Source organism: Polypterus senegalus, chromosome 11 (genome assembly GCF_016835505.1).
Source record: "Polypterus senegalus isolate Bchr_013 chromosome 11, ASM1683550v1, whole genome shotgun sequence".
In the NCBI taxonomy this organism is placed as follows: domain Eukaryota; kingdom Metazoa; phylum Chordata; class Cladistia; order Polypteriformes; family Polypteridae; genus Polypterus; species Polypterus senegalus.
This window is the reverse complement of record NC_053164.1, coordinates 146,353,715-146,369,468: the sequence shown is the minus strand read 5'-3', so window position 1 is coordinate 146,369,468 and position 15,754 is coordinate 146,353,715. Positions and strand designations below refer to the sequence as shown.

At 37.0% G+C, this 15,754-nt stretch overlaps 1 long non-coding RNA gene across 1 annotated transcript; it reads left to right on the top strand.

The window, feature by feature from the left end:
* Nucleotides 1-738: 738 nt before the first annotated feature.
* LOC120539569 lies at nucleotides 739-4,951 on the top strand. Its single transcript, XR_005635626.1, has 6 exons — nucleotides 739-2,547; nucleotides 3,339-3,473; nucleotides 3,553-3,687; nucleotides 3,800-3,936; nucleotides 4,008-4,101; nucleotides 4,272-4,951. It is a non-coding gene; the product is annotated as an uncharacterized LOC120539569 (long non-coding RNA).
* Nucleotides 4,952-15,754: the final 10,803 nt, after the last annotated feature.

Sequence of the window (15,754 nt, the reverse complement as noted above, 5' to 3'; positions counted from 1 at the left end):
CTCCAAAATAGACCAGAGGAACTGATGACCTGCCCATGCCTCTAGATCAGGGGTGTCGAACTCCAGTCCTGGAGGGCCGCAGTGGCTGCAGACTTTCATTCTTACAATCTTCTTAATTAGTGACCAGTTTTTGATGCTAATTAACTTCATTAGCATTAGTTTTAATTAGCTTGACTCAAGCCCCTTAGTTGTTTTTTCCTTAATTAGCAGCCAGACAGTAATGAGAGATAAAACAAGCAGGTCATGACCAGACCAGCTCACCTGTACCCGTCAAACAAAATCTGAAAATAAAGATGAAGGTCTCATTAAGGTTGATCCCTTAGGTTACCAAAACATTTTAGAAGTTCTTAGAAAAAACAGAATATCAACAACTTTGGAAATGTCTGCTGTGGCAAAAACAGAGCAGCAACAAGCCACGGAATTGAATAACGGGTTTAATTAATAGTAAGAATCACCTTCTCATTAAGGAACTGGTTGGAGTTTGAAGCCCCAATTTAGCTGGTCATCTGTTGGCTCGTTTCATGTCTTATTTCTGTATGGCTGTCATTTAATGAAGAAAAGAATCGATTCAGAAGACTTAATCCTTAAAAACAGGGCTATTAAAATAGAGGGTAAAGAAGTTAATTAGCAGTGAAAACTGGACACTGATTAGGAAAAGGGTTAGAAAGAAAACCTGCACCCACTGCGGCCCTCCAGGCCTGGAGTTTGACACCAGTGCTCTAGATAATTTCCTATGATCTACCCTAAACAGCCAACAATACCATGGGATCACATTCCAGCGATGCCAAACACCCACCATGGGGTCACACAGCAAAAACTGGAGAGTTGAAATTTCAGGGTAAAATATTTATAAGAGTTGATTTTCGCTCTCAAAGTGTAATTTTGACACATTCCGATATAAATGGTGTTCAGAGTTAGAGTTATTAAACAGAGTTGATCACATCAGTGTTTGTCCAAGTCTACAGAAATGTAAGTAAGCTCCACCCATGCATTTCACTTCGGTTGAATACGAAGGACAGAAGTTGGCGGCATTTTCCTCCTCTTGAGCAGTTCTACATGGTAAGTGCAATTCAAGTCAAAGTCACCTAAATTCAAGCAGTAAACTGTAATATGCACAATGACACATTTGCGGAGAATACACCTCCTCCCATCCAAAGTTTTGTGGCGATTTGGCCTCGAGTCCACATGACAATGGTGTTTTTGAGGCCTGAAAACGTTTTGTGAGTGGGTTCCTGAGTGGAGACTTTTGAAAACACAACTCTATCGTCGCTGTGTTTACAGGTGAAAACATTGGTTAAATTTATCCATAGACTGATCAAAATAAAAATGGTTCAATATAAATGATTTAAAATAATTACTTCTTGGCTGCGTTCTTTCGGCACACTGTCTTGATTTAAAATCCATACGGCTTTGGGGTGAAAAGGACATTTCGTTGCTGAAGAAAAAGATAGTAAAATTGGCATAAACATCTCGGTGAAGCAGTAATCAGATTATTTTTGCCTGTCTCTTCCTCCTGCTCGGGCACTTCCCTGTCATTCCAGTTTGTTTCACATTCTGCCTTTGTCTGTTTCAGTGATTTTTCCTTCGGTTTTATAATGATTGGTGTTTAGGTTTTATTTCTATTTAGTCTGAACAAATCCCACAGTGTTTTATGTTTCCTTGTGGCCGGTGTTTCTTAAAACGTTGTGAGGACATGAACATTTTTGAAAAGGCAAGAAGAAAAACGTCGTATTTAAGAGCCTCTTTTTCCACATGGACTGAACTTTAGTTGTCCGTGACTATGACTTCGCCATATTATTATTACTGTTATTCACAGTTTTACCTTTAAATAAGGTGACCATCCGTCCCCTTAGAAAATCCCCTTTTTCAGACAACTGTTCCCACTCAGAAACATGTCCCTGGTTTCAGCTGGTTCACTTTTTTGAATGTATCTCATCACCACGATAATTTGAACTTGATGGTGTTTTGACTGAGGTTATGCTTTACCACATCCTGCAACTTTGGCGAGAAATCACGTGATAAGCTTTCACTTTGTACTCTAGTGTTTAGAGTCCCTACTCGTGATCTCTAGATCGTGTCAATTTCGACATTTTTGAAGATACCAAGAAAAAAACATGTAAATTATCAGTAAACGGAATTGTAAGTTTAATGTCCATACAAAAATTTTGTTTCTTGAACTGATGCAGACTATACAGAATGTATTTATGATTTACAAAATTGTCCAAATATCCAGTCCTTGCACGATATTGCGTTAAGTTTTGCTTGTTCGTGTACGCTAGCACGTCGTAATGAAACTGCATTTTCACAACCAGGCATGAGTTCTTCTTGAGACATATGTAATTTACGCTCCTCTAACCCCCCAAATATGTCCCCGGATTGGCCCAAAAAATTCTGGTAACCTTACTTTAAATGATAATTTACTTTGTCAATCTTTATTACATTTCAGTAAAAACATGCTGTTTCAGGTGAAGCACAACCAACAACAGAAGTATGTGAAGTTGGATGAGGATGAAGGGCAGTTTGACTTTCAGCAGTTCCATGAAAAAGGTAAAATTATACGTTGCTTAGAAAAATGCTTCATAAATACATCCATATTTTTTTTTTTTAATTTATTCTGAATGCTCCTTGTAGACTCTGATTTCTTTACATTCCTTTAGCAAACTATTTCATACATGGGTGTAAATTGCTAAACATTTTAAGTTCTGCAACATGTGCCTCAGAGTAAAATATAATATACATCAAAAGTCAACTAAAAGGCCATTTATCAGCTTTCAAATTGGAACTTGGGAGGGAATGGGTAGTGTTGTCATAAAATATTGATATATTGATTAATCAACAAGTTAATATATTTGAGGCGTCAATATATACAATTTTAAATGAGTTGATTAATATATACACTTTCAGTTAGTCTTCTGTTTAATGTAGTCTGTAATAACAGCTTTTGGAGACAAGGGGCGATATAAAATCTATAGGCCTTGTGAAGACACAATCTGACCTGAAAACTGCACATTCACAGTCAGGCTTCATCTAGTGGTACTTCCTGAAATTACATTTAATACAGATAAACCTGGATAATTAAGAGTTTGAGTATTTATTTTAGCCTATTTATTTCTATCTGAAAAATGTTGATACATAGATAGCCATTAGGAAAATTTTCTGAATATCAATGAATGTAAAAGGCATCAATCCCCAGCCTAGGAATGGGTTTTGTGAGAGAAAAGTCCTGTAATGATTAGAAAGTGCCCGATGAGTATATTTAACGTGAACAGTCATTGGTCGTGAGGCAAACAGTGCTGACCTCAAAAGCACATTCATTTTTATCTCACTGTCTTTTTCAGTCATTGAGAAATTTTGCCTGCCACCTGATGCAAAAGTTATATATAGGGATGCCACAAGGAAAGAAATTGATGCAGAAATATTCAGTGAACTTGTTGGACAAGGCGATGTGGTGGTGACAGTTTTCTGTGATGATGGTAAGAAGTAAAGTCGGGTATACTGAAGCACTTTACACCCTATAAAATATTCCTTTACATTCCTATTCTATTCCTTTAGAGTTCTCTACATGTTCCTTGTCTTCTGCTTCTGAGATGTCTGAATCAGGCTTAAACTCAAATGCATCAACTGTAATAGTAGATGAGGTCCCTAGCAAGACGGAGAATTGAGGATGGTGCATTGTCTTCTAAACAGGTTTTAACAAAGCTTGATTTCTCTGGAGTTTCTTAACAAATTTTTCACTCTGTCTCTAAAAAAAAAGCTGTGTATCACCATGTTTTGCATTCTCATGCTTTTCTTTTTTTAGTTGATAGAAGATGTGCTAAGAGCCAAGTCTGGTGGTGAAGAAGTACTATAGGAGTACCAAACAACAGAAACCCTAACAGATAGCACAAGAAGACAAATGGTTAACATACTGGTGACACACATGATTGATAATCATGGGTATGTTTTTATATTCTTTTTATTTGTCCACTGCACAAATTTAGATTACTAATTTAATAATCTTCTCTCAGGCTCCATCCCACTAAAGCAAACTGAGAAGAGAATGCTCTTCGGATAGTGACACTGTTCCCTTCCCTCAAGGATCCATATACCAAGAGAGGCTATGTAATAATCATTATTAAATAATAATTACAAAATTATTACATAACAGTAATAATTGCATATTTTCATGTCATACTTGCAAAACTGTGTGCATGACATTCACATTTAAATTTTCTAAGATTATTTATGAGCCAAGTATGACAATGTATTTCATTTTGTTCTTTTTCTTTCAGGAACACTTCTATGATACTGCAAGTATAACAAGTTACAAATCTTGGCGTCTGAAGACAGGCCGAAGGAAGATTTGTAGAGAATCTGCACTCCCAACAAAAAGCTCTACAGACTTTTCTCCAGGAGGCCCAAATTTCCAAAGGATGGTTACTGCTAAAAGGCAGCTTGATGGGGATGCTGACAAAGAGGCCATGTCTTGTCAAAAGATGTTTTCTCAACAAGTTGGGTTAAAATTGATGGTGTAGAATATAAACCTGGACTTGTTGTTTGCAGTGCAATTGATGAAGGCATGCCAGTGTTTTCTCAAATAAGTGAAATATTTCTGGTTGATCAGATTTTTTTTCTTGACAAACAAGCTATTCACAGAGAAGTTTGATGATCATCATCATGCATTCATAGTATTATGAAGTGAGGAATTTTGTCTAATAAAAATGTCTGAGCTTAAAATTCATAAACCATTTGATATTCAAAGTTCATGCAGTGTTTCAGACTGTACATTATACCTAGGCACCTACCTACCTATAAAAAGGCAAAAATAAGTGTTATTTTTGAATTTTTTTTTGTTTTGTTGAAATTAATTCTTATTATAACATTTTTTTCAGTCTAGATAGCTTAACACTTTAGGGAGTAAAACTAACACAATTAAATTAGTAAAATAAAAATAACTCTGAGCAGTGTTGTTTGTCTACTCCCTTAATGTTACTTCAACTCAGTTTTGTGAGTTAAAGAAGAAACTCTGACATAGTGTTAAATATTTAACACTTTTGAATGTGTTAATTTAACTCTGGAGAGTGTGGAGCTATATGAACCCAGAAAAAAGTGTTGAAATCAACTCTGTGGGAGGTAATTCAACACTGGAGTTTTTGCTGTGGGCCAGATCCATCATACCAGCTCCAGTGATGTTATGATGTGTTAGTCATCTTGGGATCCTGGAGACAAAAATAGGCCAAAGAAGGCATAAAAAAATGAGAGCTTGATGCTTATATTGTGGCAGATCAGTAATGTAATTTTTATTTTAACCTCAATAAAACCGTTTTATTGTGTAATAGTCATTTACACATCATTTGACTACAGTAAGAGGAAACAATGTCACTCTTACTTGATTCTGAAAAGTAAAAACAAGCTCTAAACAAGTAAAGGTAAAGTTTTTGTTTTCTATTGTCATTCTGGTGCTCTGGTTTGATTAGAAGGTCCATGAATAGAAAGTACAAGGCCCCCTTTGTGTTGTCTGTTCAGTGCTGTTTTGTTATTTGTTTGTTTGTTTTCATGTTCTGCTAGTTGTTGTCAACTTTTATTTCTGTTAAATCCTTTTTTTTTTTTTTTTAAGGATTTCCTGGCTTTCATCTTTCTTTGATCTTTCCTCTAGCCTATTGCTAGAAAAAAAATGCAAATAGAATTATTTTTTTATATCTGCTACCCTATGAAAAAATGCTTGGTGGCTAAAGCTGTGAAATACAAGTAAAAGCAGAAAACAAAGACAATAAAATAATGATGCAAAATAAGTGCAGGAATTGAGCTCAAGAGAAAGATCTGTCACCTCCTGTTTAAATAGGAGCATCATCAGTTGATGAATTTAACTAAAAACGAAGCACAAGGAACCATGACTTGACTTCCAAGACTAATGTCATGGCAATGCCACAAGTCATCTCCATGGTCACAAACAGGTTCCAAAGAAATGTACTGCAATGCATAACGCTAATATGATTTTTTTTTTCTTCAGAAGTATTAGAAGGAAACTTTTTCATCTGTGACCGTAAATGAATACCAACATTCTCTAATGCCAAATTACAAACTTAATCTTTCATCCAGGGGGTGTCTCTTATGTTCCAGTAGTGAGAGTCAAAGATACCCAAATAACATTGGCTTCTCTTTATGATCAATGCATAACAAAACAACGTTGTAAGGCTATGGAAGCGATAGTTATCATTTATAAAATGGGGGGTAGGCTACTATGAAGCAGTGGCAAAATGAAAGGCGCCTAGACAAAATCAGTTGAGGGCACAGCCACAAAAAGATCTTAGCAACAAATACATCAAAAAAATAAAGAATCAGTACCAGAGCATAGTCAGACAGCCTCCTACCAACAGAACAGTAGTTGGAGACTTGTTGATAGTGACAATAAACTCGAAGAATGAGGGGGCTCGATTGTAAAAAAAATTGCAGAGATTAGGAAGAAGAGAACTGTGTAATTTCTATCAAGATATTTTAGCAAGCTTTGTAGTTATGGTGCTTAATAAGAGTAGTTAGTCTATGTTGTTGTGTTCAGCACGTACTTGAACCTGTATGTATATCCCTTCTGTAACTATGGCAGAGATATGGTACAAAAGGATATATTTTTAACTTGTTTTAAAATGCAGCATTTTCTCCCAACACATGTTGTAGTATAATCATATATACATATGAATCCAGGTTGAAGAGATGACATTGGAATAGTGCAATCATTGTTTAGTTCTTTAATGAGTGTCATTGATGACTGAAGTTCCATTTCAATGGAGTGCACAAGCCATTCTTCTTGGCACAGAGTCGATATCACGTCAAGGTTGGGAGCTTCTAACTGCAAAGCTTTCCTACACACTTCAAATATCGACATGTTTAGCATTTTCAGTGAGCTATTATAACAAGTATTGCTTTAAATATCCACACATTTAACTTATTCAATGAGCTATTTATGGTCAATACCATATGTGATTAGGATATCCAAGGCCCCAATAGAGTACCTCTTTCCTTTTCTGGCACAGTATACTCCCAAATCACTAACCTCCATGTACAGCCCTTGCTATATTGTTACAGCTGCTTGACAAGAGTTTTTTGCTTCCTTCATGTATGTTAACATAATTAGACTAATAATTTCACAGTTATCAAATGGTTATTTTTCATTCCTGGTTACAGATGCATAAATGAAAGAGATATGCATAGATCCAGGAGCAGAAACAAATAAAGTCCAAGAGAAATGCTCAAGCAGAGAATCATAGATGAACAGACAAAAAGACAAGAAAGAAGTAACAGGAGGACAGTCCCAAAACATGTCTGGACCAATAAGAGAGCATAGGTAACACAAAAGACTGGATCCATGGCAGAATGTTTATATGGGGTAAGATATAGATTGTGCGCAAATTTCAATTGAATGCATCCGTCTCCTTGAAAATAGGAAGGAGAACAGCATCACACTCACGTAATGACATCTTCAAGTAACACATTTCACAAAGGATCCTTTCACAATGGCAGGTTGTGTGAAATTCCTGAAGGAAAAAACTCAGTTAACACTGTTAGGTCAAAAAAATGAGGGGTCAATAAAGTGAATAAGGAGGGTGAATCAAAAATAAGTATTTTTTTAAGAAAATGTATCTTTCAATTTCTTGATTTTTGGTTGGATGTGTTACGGATAATGTTTTGTGTATACTATTGGGTTTCGCTCGCAAATCCCTTTCCCCCAGCCAGCACTACGCGCTGTTGTGAAGAGGAGGGCTGAACGCATCCCAAGGAGATGCAGTCGCTTCTCCAAAACCCCTCTTAAACGGTGATACAATGGGAAACAAATGCAGTTTTTTGGGTTTTTTTTTTTTTACCTCCTCTTTGCTTGATCAGCTGCTGGTGCTGCCGTGCCATGTGATCTGCATTTTGTGTGGCGCTTTGAACATTTAAAAGCCTATGCAGCACCTGTCCTTTTGCCTCACTGCGATCTCTTTTTGCTGTTCCATTATTTCACCAAGAAATATTTTCTGTTTGTTTGCGCTAATGCAATGTTTACTCTCATTTTTTTGAGATTTTCAAATTTTCCTACTTCCATTATCTCTAACCTGCTCTGCATGTGCATCATGGGAATTGCTTCCAAAGGTTGTAAGTATGACGTGACTTGTCCGTATCGCGAGACGTGAAAGTGTCTTTCAGTCTCCCTTCGAAAGATCTCTCTTCAAAAGATCACATCTCGTTGTAAGATTTTTTTTTTTTATAATAGAGAGATAGCATTGAGACCATTTAAAATTTATGTTTACTCTTTGGTGGACTATTTAGGATTAAAAAAAAAGAGAGGGGTTGGAAATGGTAGTCAATACAAACCAACTCCTGCTTTGACACCATTTCTTCATTATTTATGCACTATGAACTGTCTACTTTAAAGTAAACTGAAGAATTAAACACAACAGATGAACTCTTTCAACCACCTTGGCTTCTTAGCCCTTGCTATAGTAATGATCAGAGTTTCATTATCACAGGTTTCACTGCTTATTGCTACACTTGAGGTTTACATATCTGCTGCTTCACCACCTGAAATCACAGGTCCGCCACGCCCTCGACCCTCTGCAGTTTGCATACCAGGAGAAGGTGGGAGTGGAGTGGTATCATCTATATGCTACACCGATCCCTCTCATACCTGGACAGAGGCAGTGGTGTTGTAAGAATTATGTTTTTGGACTTCTCTAGTGCCTTCAACACCATCAATCCTCTGCTCCTTAGGTACAAGCTGACTGAGATGGGAGTAGACTCACACCTGGTGGTATGGATCGTGGACTATCTTACAGACAGACCTCAGTATGTGCATCTTGGGAACTACAGGTCTGACATTGTGGTCAGCAACACAGGAGCGCTGCAGGGGACTGTACTTTCTCCGGTCCTATTCAGCCTATATATATCAGACATCCAATACGATTCGGAGTCCTGCCATGTGCAAAAGTTTGCTGACGACACTGCCATTGTGGGCTGCATCAGGAGTGGGCAGGAGGAAGAGTACAGGAAGCTAATCAAAGACTTTAAATGGTGCGACTCAAACCACTTACACCTGAACACCAGCAAGACCAAGGAAATGGTGGTGGATTTTAGGAGGCCCAGGCCCCTCATGGACCCTGTGATCATCAGAGGAGACTGTGTGCAGAGGGTACAGACCTATAAATACCTGGGAGTGCAGCTGGATGACAAATTGAACTGGACTGCCAATACTGATGCTCTGTGCAAGAAAGAGCCGACTATACTTTCTTAGAAGGTTGGCGTCCTTCAACATCTGCAATAAGATGCTGCAGATGTTCTACCAGACTGTTGTGGCGAGTGCCCTCTTCTACGCGGTGGTGTGCTGGGGAGGCAGCATAAAGATGAAGGAAGTTTCACGCCTGGACAAACTTGTTAAGAAGGCAGGCTCTATTGTAGGAATGAAGCTGGACAGTTTAACATCTGTAGCAGAGCGACGGGCGCTAAGCAAACTCCTGTCAATCATGAAGAATTCACTGCATCCACTGAACAGTGTCATCTCCAGGCAGAGGAGTAGCTTCAGTGACAGACTCAGGAGATTGTTCCTCCCCCACACTATGCGACTCTTCAATTACACCCGGGGGAGTAAATGCTAACATTATTCAAAGTTATTGTCTGTTTTTACATGCATTTTTATTACTCTTTAATTTAATATATACTCAGCAAAAAAAGAAACGTCCCTTTTTCAGGACTGTGTATTTCAACAATAATGTTTTAAAAATCCAAATAACTTTACAGATCTTCATTGTAAAGGGTTTAAACAATGTTTTCCATGCATGTTCAATTAACCATAATCAATTAATTAACATGCACCTGTGGAATGGTCGTTAAGACCTTAACAGCTTACAGAAAGTAGGCATTTAAGGTCACAGTTCTAAAAACGCAGGACACTAAAGAGACTTGTCTACCGACTGTGAAAAACACCCAAAGAAAGATGCCCAGGGTCCCTGCTCATCTGCGTGAACGTGCATTAGGCATGCTGCAGGGAGGCATGAGGACTGCTGATGTGGCTAGGACAATAAATTGCCATGTCCGCACTGTGAGACGCCTAAGACAGGGAGACAGGAAGGACAGCTGATCATCCTCGCAGTGGAAGAGCCCGGATCTCAATCCCATTGAGCATGTCTGGGACCTGTTGGATCGCAGGGTGATGGCTAGGGCCATTCCCCCCAGAAATGTCCAGGAACTTGCAGGTGCCTTGGTGGAAGAGTGGGGTAACATCTCATAGCAAGAACTGACAAATCTGGTCCAGTCCATGAGGAGGAGATGCACTGCAGTACTTCAAGCAGCTGGTGGCCACATCAGATACTGACTGGTACTTTTGATTTTGAACCTCCCTTTATTCAGGGACACATTGTGAAACATTTTTAGTTTATGTCTTATGGTGTTGACTCTTTTAGTGTTCATACAAATATTTACACAGTAAGTTTACTGAAAGTAAAAACAGTTGAAAGTCAGAGGATGTTTCTTTTTTTGCTGAGTATATATATAATTTTTTTTGTATCAGTATACAGCTGCTGGATTATTTGACTTTCCCCTTGGGATTAATAAAGTATCTATCTATCTATCTACATTTATCTTCAGGACTCAAGTGATCATATCTGTTTTTCAAAGGACAATATCCAAACTGAACAAATTGCATGTGTGAAGGTGGTGTTCAGCTCATCTCTATGAAGAGGATTCTCCAGCCGTAGGTTACCGACATGAGGAGAAGGTAACTTCAGAAGAACTCTCAAGGGCCACAATTGAGATCGACAATAAATAAATTCCGTTTCATAAGAGTCATTTTGAGAGTGAATGCTGCTTTATTCCATCCCCTAGTTTTCTTGCACAATAACATTATTTGAATATCATGTGAAGAATATGTAAAAATAAACACAGACTCTATATACCACAGAATTAATTTTATGTTGTTCAACTGTATTCACATTACAACAACCATATTAGTTTGTGACAAATAAATCTAATAATTTTCATACATATTTACTGTATAATACATTTTTACCAATAGGCACTTCCAGTAATTCTGGCAAGAAAGAAGCTACAGTATAGTGTCTAACACAATAAAACAGAGTAAAAATAAATAATGTTTTTTTTCTATCTTTATTTACCTTACAGAATATATTTTTGTACAAAAATCCTGGCATAAATAAAACAATTTCTCACTTAAATGCTTGTGTTGGATTTTTCATTTCAATTTTATTTTTCATTCAGTATTGCTTTATGTGTTAAGTTCATGAGGTGAGTGATGAAAATGGTCAAATACTGTAATTTGTGATTCCTACAAAAATACAAGATTTTGTGTATTTTGCCCCCAACCATCCTCAGATGTGTGACAATTATTTGGTTAAATTTGCAGTTAATTATTAAAGAGACATGCCACCTAACTGATTCTACAGGAATACAAATAAAATATGTTCTTATGCAGTGTTATTTTGGATTCAGTTACTTAATAAATTATTATTTTACATTTGGTAGATGCCTTCATCTAAAGTGATTTTCAAGATCAGGACACTTTATGTCCGTTTAGTTCTGTTTATTTATTTTGTTACAGACCACAGGCAGACTAAGTGACTTGCTCAGGATCACACAGTGAGGCAGATGCTGGAACTCCGCAAACACCCTTATGGTTTAAAGTTCACTTTCTTAACAACTACAGCACATAGCTTGCCTCAAAAATGATTCAAATAGATCAGAAAGAAAAAATAAACTTCTATTTAATGATTTTTCTTGATTTTTTTTTTTTTTTAAGATGTGGATTGTGAAGTTTGAATTACAGCATACTAATGGATTTCAGAAATAAATGGGCATTACTTCACAATAAAGATGTGAGCTTTGTTAAAACCTACAGTGCAAAAATAATGTGTGGATTGTTATTAAAATATTAATTCAAAATAGTGCAATTTTAGGCATACATAAATACAGTTTCAACATTACAATTTGTGCTTTAGGGAAACAATTAGAATCCATCCATTCATTGTCAGTGTTGCTTATCCCCCTTCGTTATCACAGGATAGAAATCGTCAATAACACTGATGTAAGGCAAGATGACTCCCTGAACAGGAATAAATCCTTAAAAATGCTTTCTGAAACATATATGCTGACACAAAGAATGATTTGGTTTCATAAATTACTCCAAATACTTTGGATCACAGCAAGGGAAAAACTAATAAAAATAACAGGAGAAAATGCATAATACATGCAGTAGGGAATGCAGGCAGGGGTGAGAAGCATATCTAATTGGCACATCACTGACACACTTAAACACAAATCAGTAAGCCCCTCTGAATGTGTTTCACTAAAGAACTGGTTTCCACATCCACTTTGTAAAAATGTTCAATGTTATGCCTTCCAAGAATTTCTAAATTTACATTTTTGAATACTCTTTCAAAAAATCCCACAGTTACATCCCGCTAATTTTGTTTTAGAGGACCAAAAAGGTTCAAATTAACCCTAAAGGATGATAGATTTTCACACTACTTGAATTCAGTAGTTTTAGTTTGGGGTTAGCACAGTGACTCTAAGGTTCTTAGTTCCTGAACTGAAATTAGAGACACTTCCCACATTCAAATGGGTTCTTTTATTGTCCACAGACATGTTAGACTCATTATTCTCTGTTACCCTTCCCAGTGTGCCCTGTGACAGAATATATTCAATACTGCAGAGCATAGATTTGATCTGACAGACTACACTGATAACCTCATAATGAAATTATTTTCACTAATAGGCTACACCGAAAGGATGAAGCCAAAAAAGAATGCACAGAAGTATTATAACACAAGTAAAAGCTCACTCTGTACATCAAAAGGTCTAGGAATTAGAAGGTGCAATGCAAAAAATAGAGCATCAAAGCCATTTGTCAAGTTTCATTTTTTATCCAAATGTGTCTTAACACAGGAGATTGTTTGTGTTATGTTTTATGTTAACAACTTGCAGTGTGAAGAAGAGGTGTGAGGCATACTTTAATTAAAACTATTTTTTTCACAAGAAATAAAATTATATTGTGAAACTTAAAAGTAAGGAATCATGAACTTTACTACATCTAGAACAAGAATAAAAGTCCTATGGTCCTTTATACTGTATAGGTAGTTATGGAGGAATTTTTTGGACATAAATAAATACACAAATAAATAAATATATTGTGAAATGTGTCAATAAAAGCACAATGATATATGACCATAACTAATTAAATATTTTATGGAATGCTTTTGTATTTGTATTTATTTATTTTAGGGACACCGCACACAACATGAATGACACAATGAAATGACTGTCATTTTCACCTGTCAAAGTTGAGAAGTAGGGGGCTCTGGTGAGCATTGTTAGTGAATTATTTGTACAGTGGACAGAAATCTCTGGCTATAAAGGGCTGCATTCACAGCCGGCACTTCAGACACAGACTCCTCATGATGAATTCGGAACTTCTCAAATTAATTCTGGCCACTTAGGCTGTCACTCATATCTATCACACTTATAATTCACCAATCAAAAACAAAACTGAAACTGCTAGAGTCCACCCGCATTATACTTTGATGGGGGAAAATGACAGCTTTCATTTCATTGTGGATTTCATATTCAATGAAATAAATAAAGAAATAAGCAACAAAAATTTATCATATATAAACATCTACGCTTGTGTGTGTGCGTGTGTGTGTGTGTGTGTGTGCATGTGTGTGCATGTGTCTGTACGGCCCGGAAGTGAGAGGTGCAGTTGGGGTAAGGAAACAGAAAAACTCACTTAGCCACTAATAACACAAGCAGTGCCAGCATGACAGCAAAACAAAACCTCAGAAGAAAGACAAATTCGCTTAGCCTATTGGTATCCCTTTCACTGTTACTCTTGCCACTAATGCACAAGCGAAACGAGCACATCGGCAAAACGAAACCTCCTAGGAGAGAGACACCCAGAGTAGTTCCTTTCAATAACCTGACATCTCTACATTTCAGTTTTTTTCTGATGATTATAATAGTTTCTAAGACCCCAGGCTTTTTACAGCGCGGGCATACACAGCTGGTATTTCATAACACATTTGCCTGTTCATACTCATTTATCTGTTATGCCTCACAATAGAAAAGGCAAACAGAACACATGGAAGTGCCCATGGGAGGAACCGTTAAGGATACCTGAAGTCAAAACCAAGAATTAGGCCTGTCTTCCATCAGACATAAAATCCTACACCAGAATCAAAGTAAGAAACAGAAGTTAAAAATCAGGAACTGGGAACTCTAAATAGAACTACTACTACTACACACACACATTTTTATTTAATTATCCACAAAACTCAGATGTTGGTGCATGTAATGTGGCAATCTTTAAAACAGCATTCTTATGATGTTAATTGTGCAGCCTCAGGGTCCCCACTCTGTAGCAACTGTCATCACATTTTGATAACAGTGGCACAAAATGGCAGCACCCCGGAGAAACAATATGGCAATGAAAACAATACAAAATAATTCCTAAAATACCCAAATTACAACATAAGCACTGTGTTTTTCTTTGTTATTGTCCCATTTCACAATACATTAATTTATTTGCATATTTATTTACTTATTTATTTTGTTAAAATATTCCTCCACAGGTAGCCGGTGCTGCTTTACCATTTGTTGGAAACTGAGGGGCTTTTTTTAGAATGATAAATTAGTTCTAAACAGTTTGCCAGCTTTCCTACACTGTATACACCCACATACATATGCACCACACAACAGCAGCAGTAGAATGCTAACCTTTTCTGGATCTACAACTTTTGTGTTTTAGAAATTTATAGACCCACTGGGAGTAGTGAGCAACTAAAGAGAGAGGACTCTTGTCCTGATCAGGATATTGTTTTCTACTAAAGTATAGCATAATCAGCTCAAATTTTCCCTATATGTCTGTAAAAGAGTTATATATCTAAGATTCCTTTTAGGTGAACGTTTCTGAATAAAATCAGCATCTATTGCCCTATTAATGTAATGGTACTGGAGATAAAAAAATTTTTGGTAAGAGAGTTGTTAAGCGAGAAATCAAACCATCTCAGATTTCATGTTATGCAGAATTTTAAGGTGAGAATTGAGAGGATTACGTAGTTGGAGTTATAGTTTAACTCTAAACTAGAATTTTAATAACGTTGTTTTACAACAGTGCAGAATTTCTTAGAATAAACAAACAAACAAAAAGACAGTGACAAGATAACTTAGGTACCCTACATGCAGTCAGCCACACCACTCAGATGATTTAATTTATTTGACTGGTGTATCTGGAAAAAAAAACCATTAAAATATATTTGAGGCTCTGCTTTTCTGATGACTACAAAGGCAATCAACTTTCCTTTACATGATGGTAAAACAAGTGTAAATGCTCAACAATCAGATCCATTTCTAAAACAGGTATTTCTAAAGTAAAGCTGAAGCAATGCTCCATCTCAGTGGTCCCAGTGCCATGCAGATTAATAATATTAGACTTTGACGATCGGTGTAGGTGTGTTGTTTGGGGGTCGCTTTGGATATATACTGCACACTATAAGGAGCATGCACCCCTTGGTGTACAGAGCATACACACTTTTACTTTCATAAACGGTGCCCAGAGGGAAACAGTGCCCACTCAGTATCATATAGTTTGATGACAATGGACAGCATTTCCCCCTCGGTGTCCGGCACACATGCCCCTTAACTTACATAAAAGATGCCTATTTGATTGACCGGCTCTGAGTGGTCCCCAGGTTTGGCCCTGGAGGCCCCAGTGGCTGCAGGTTTTCATCGCAATCATGGG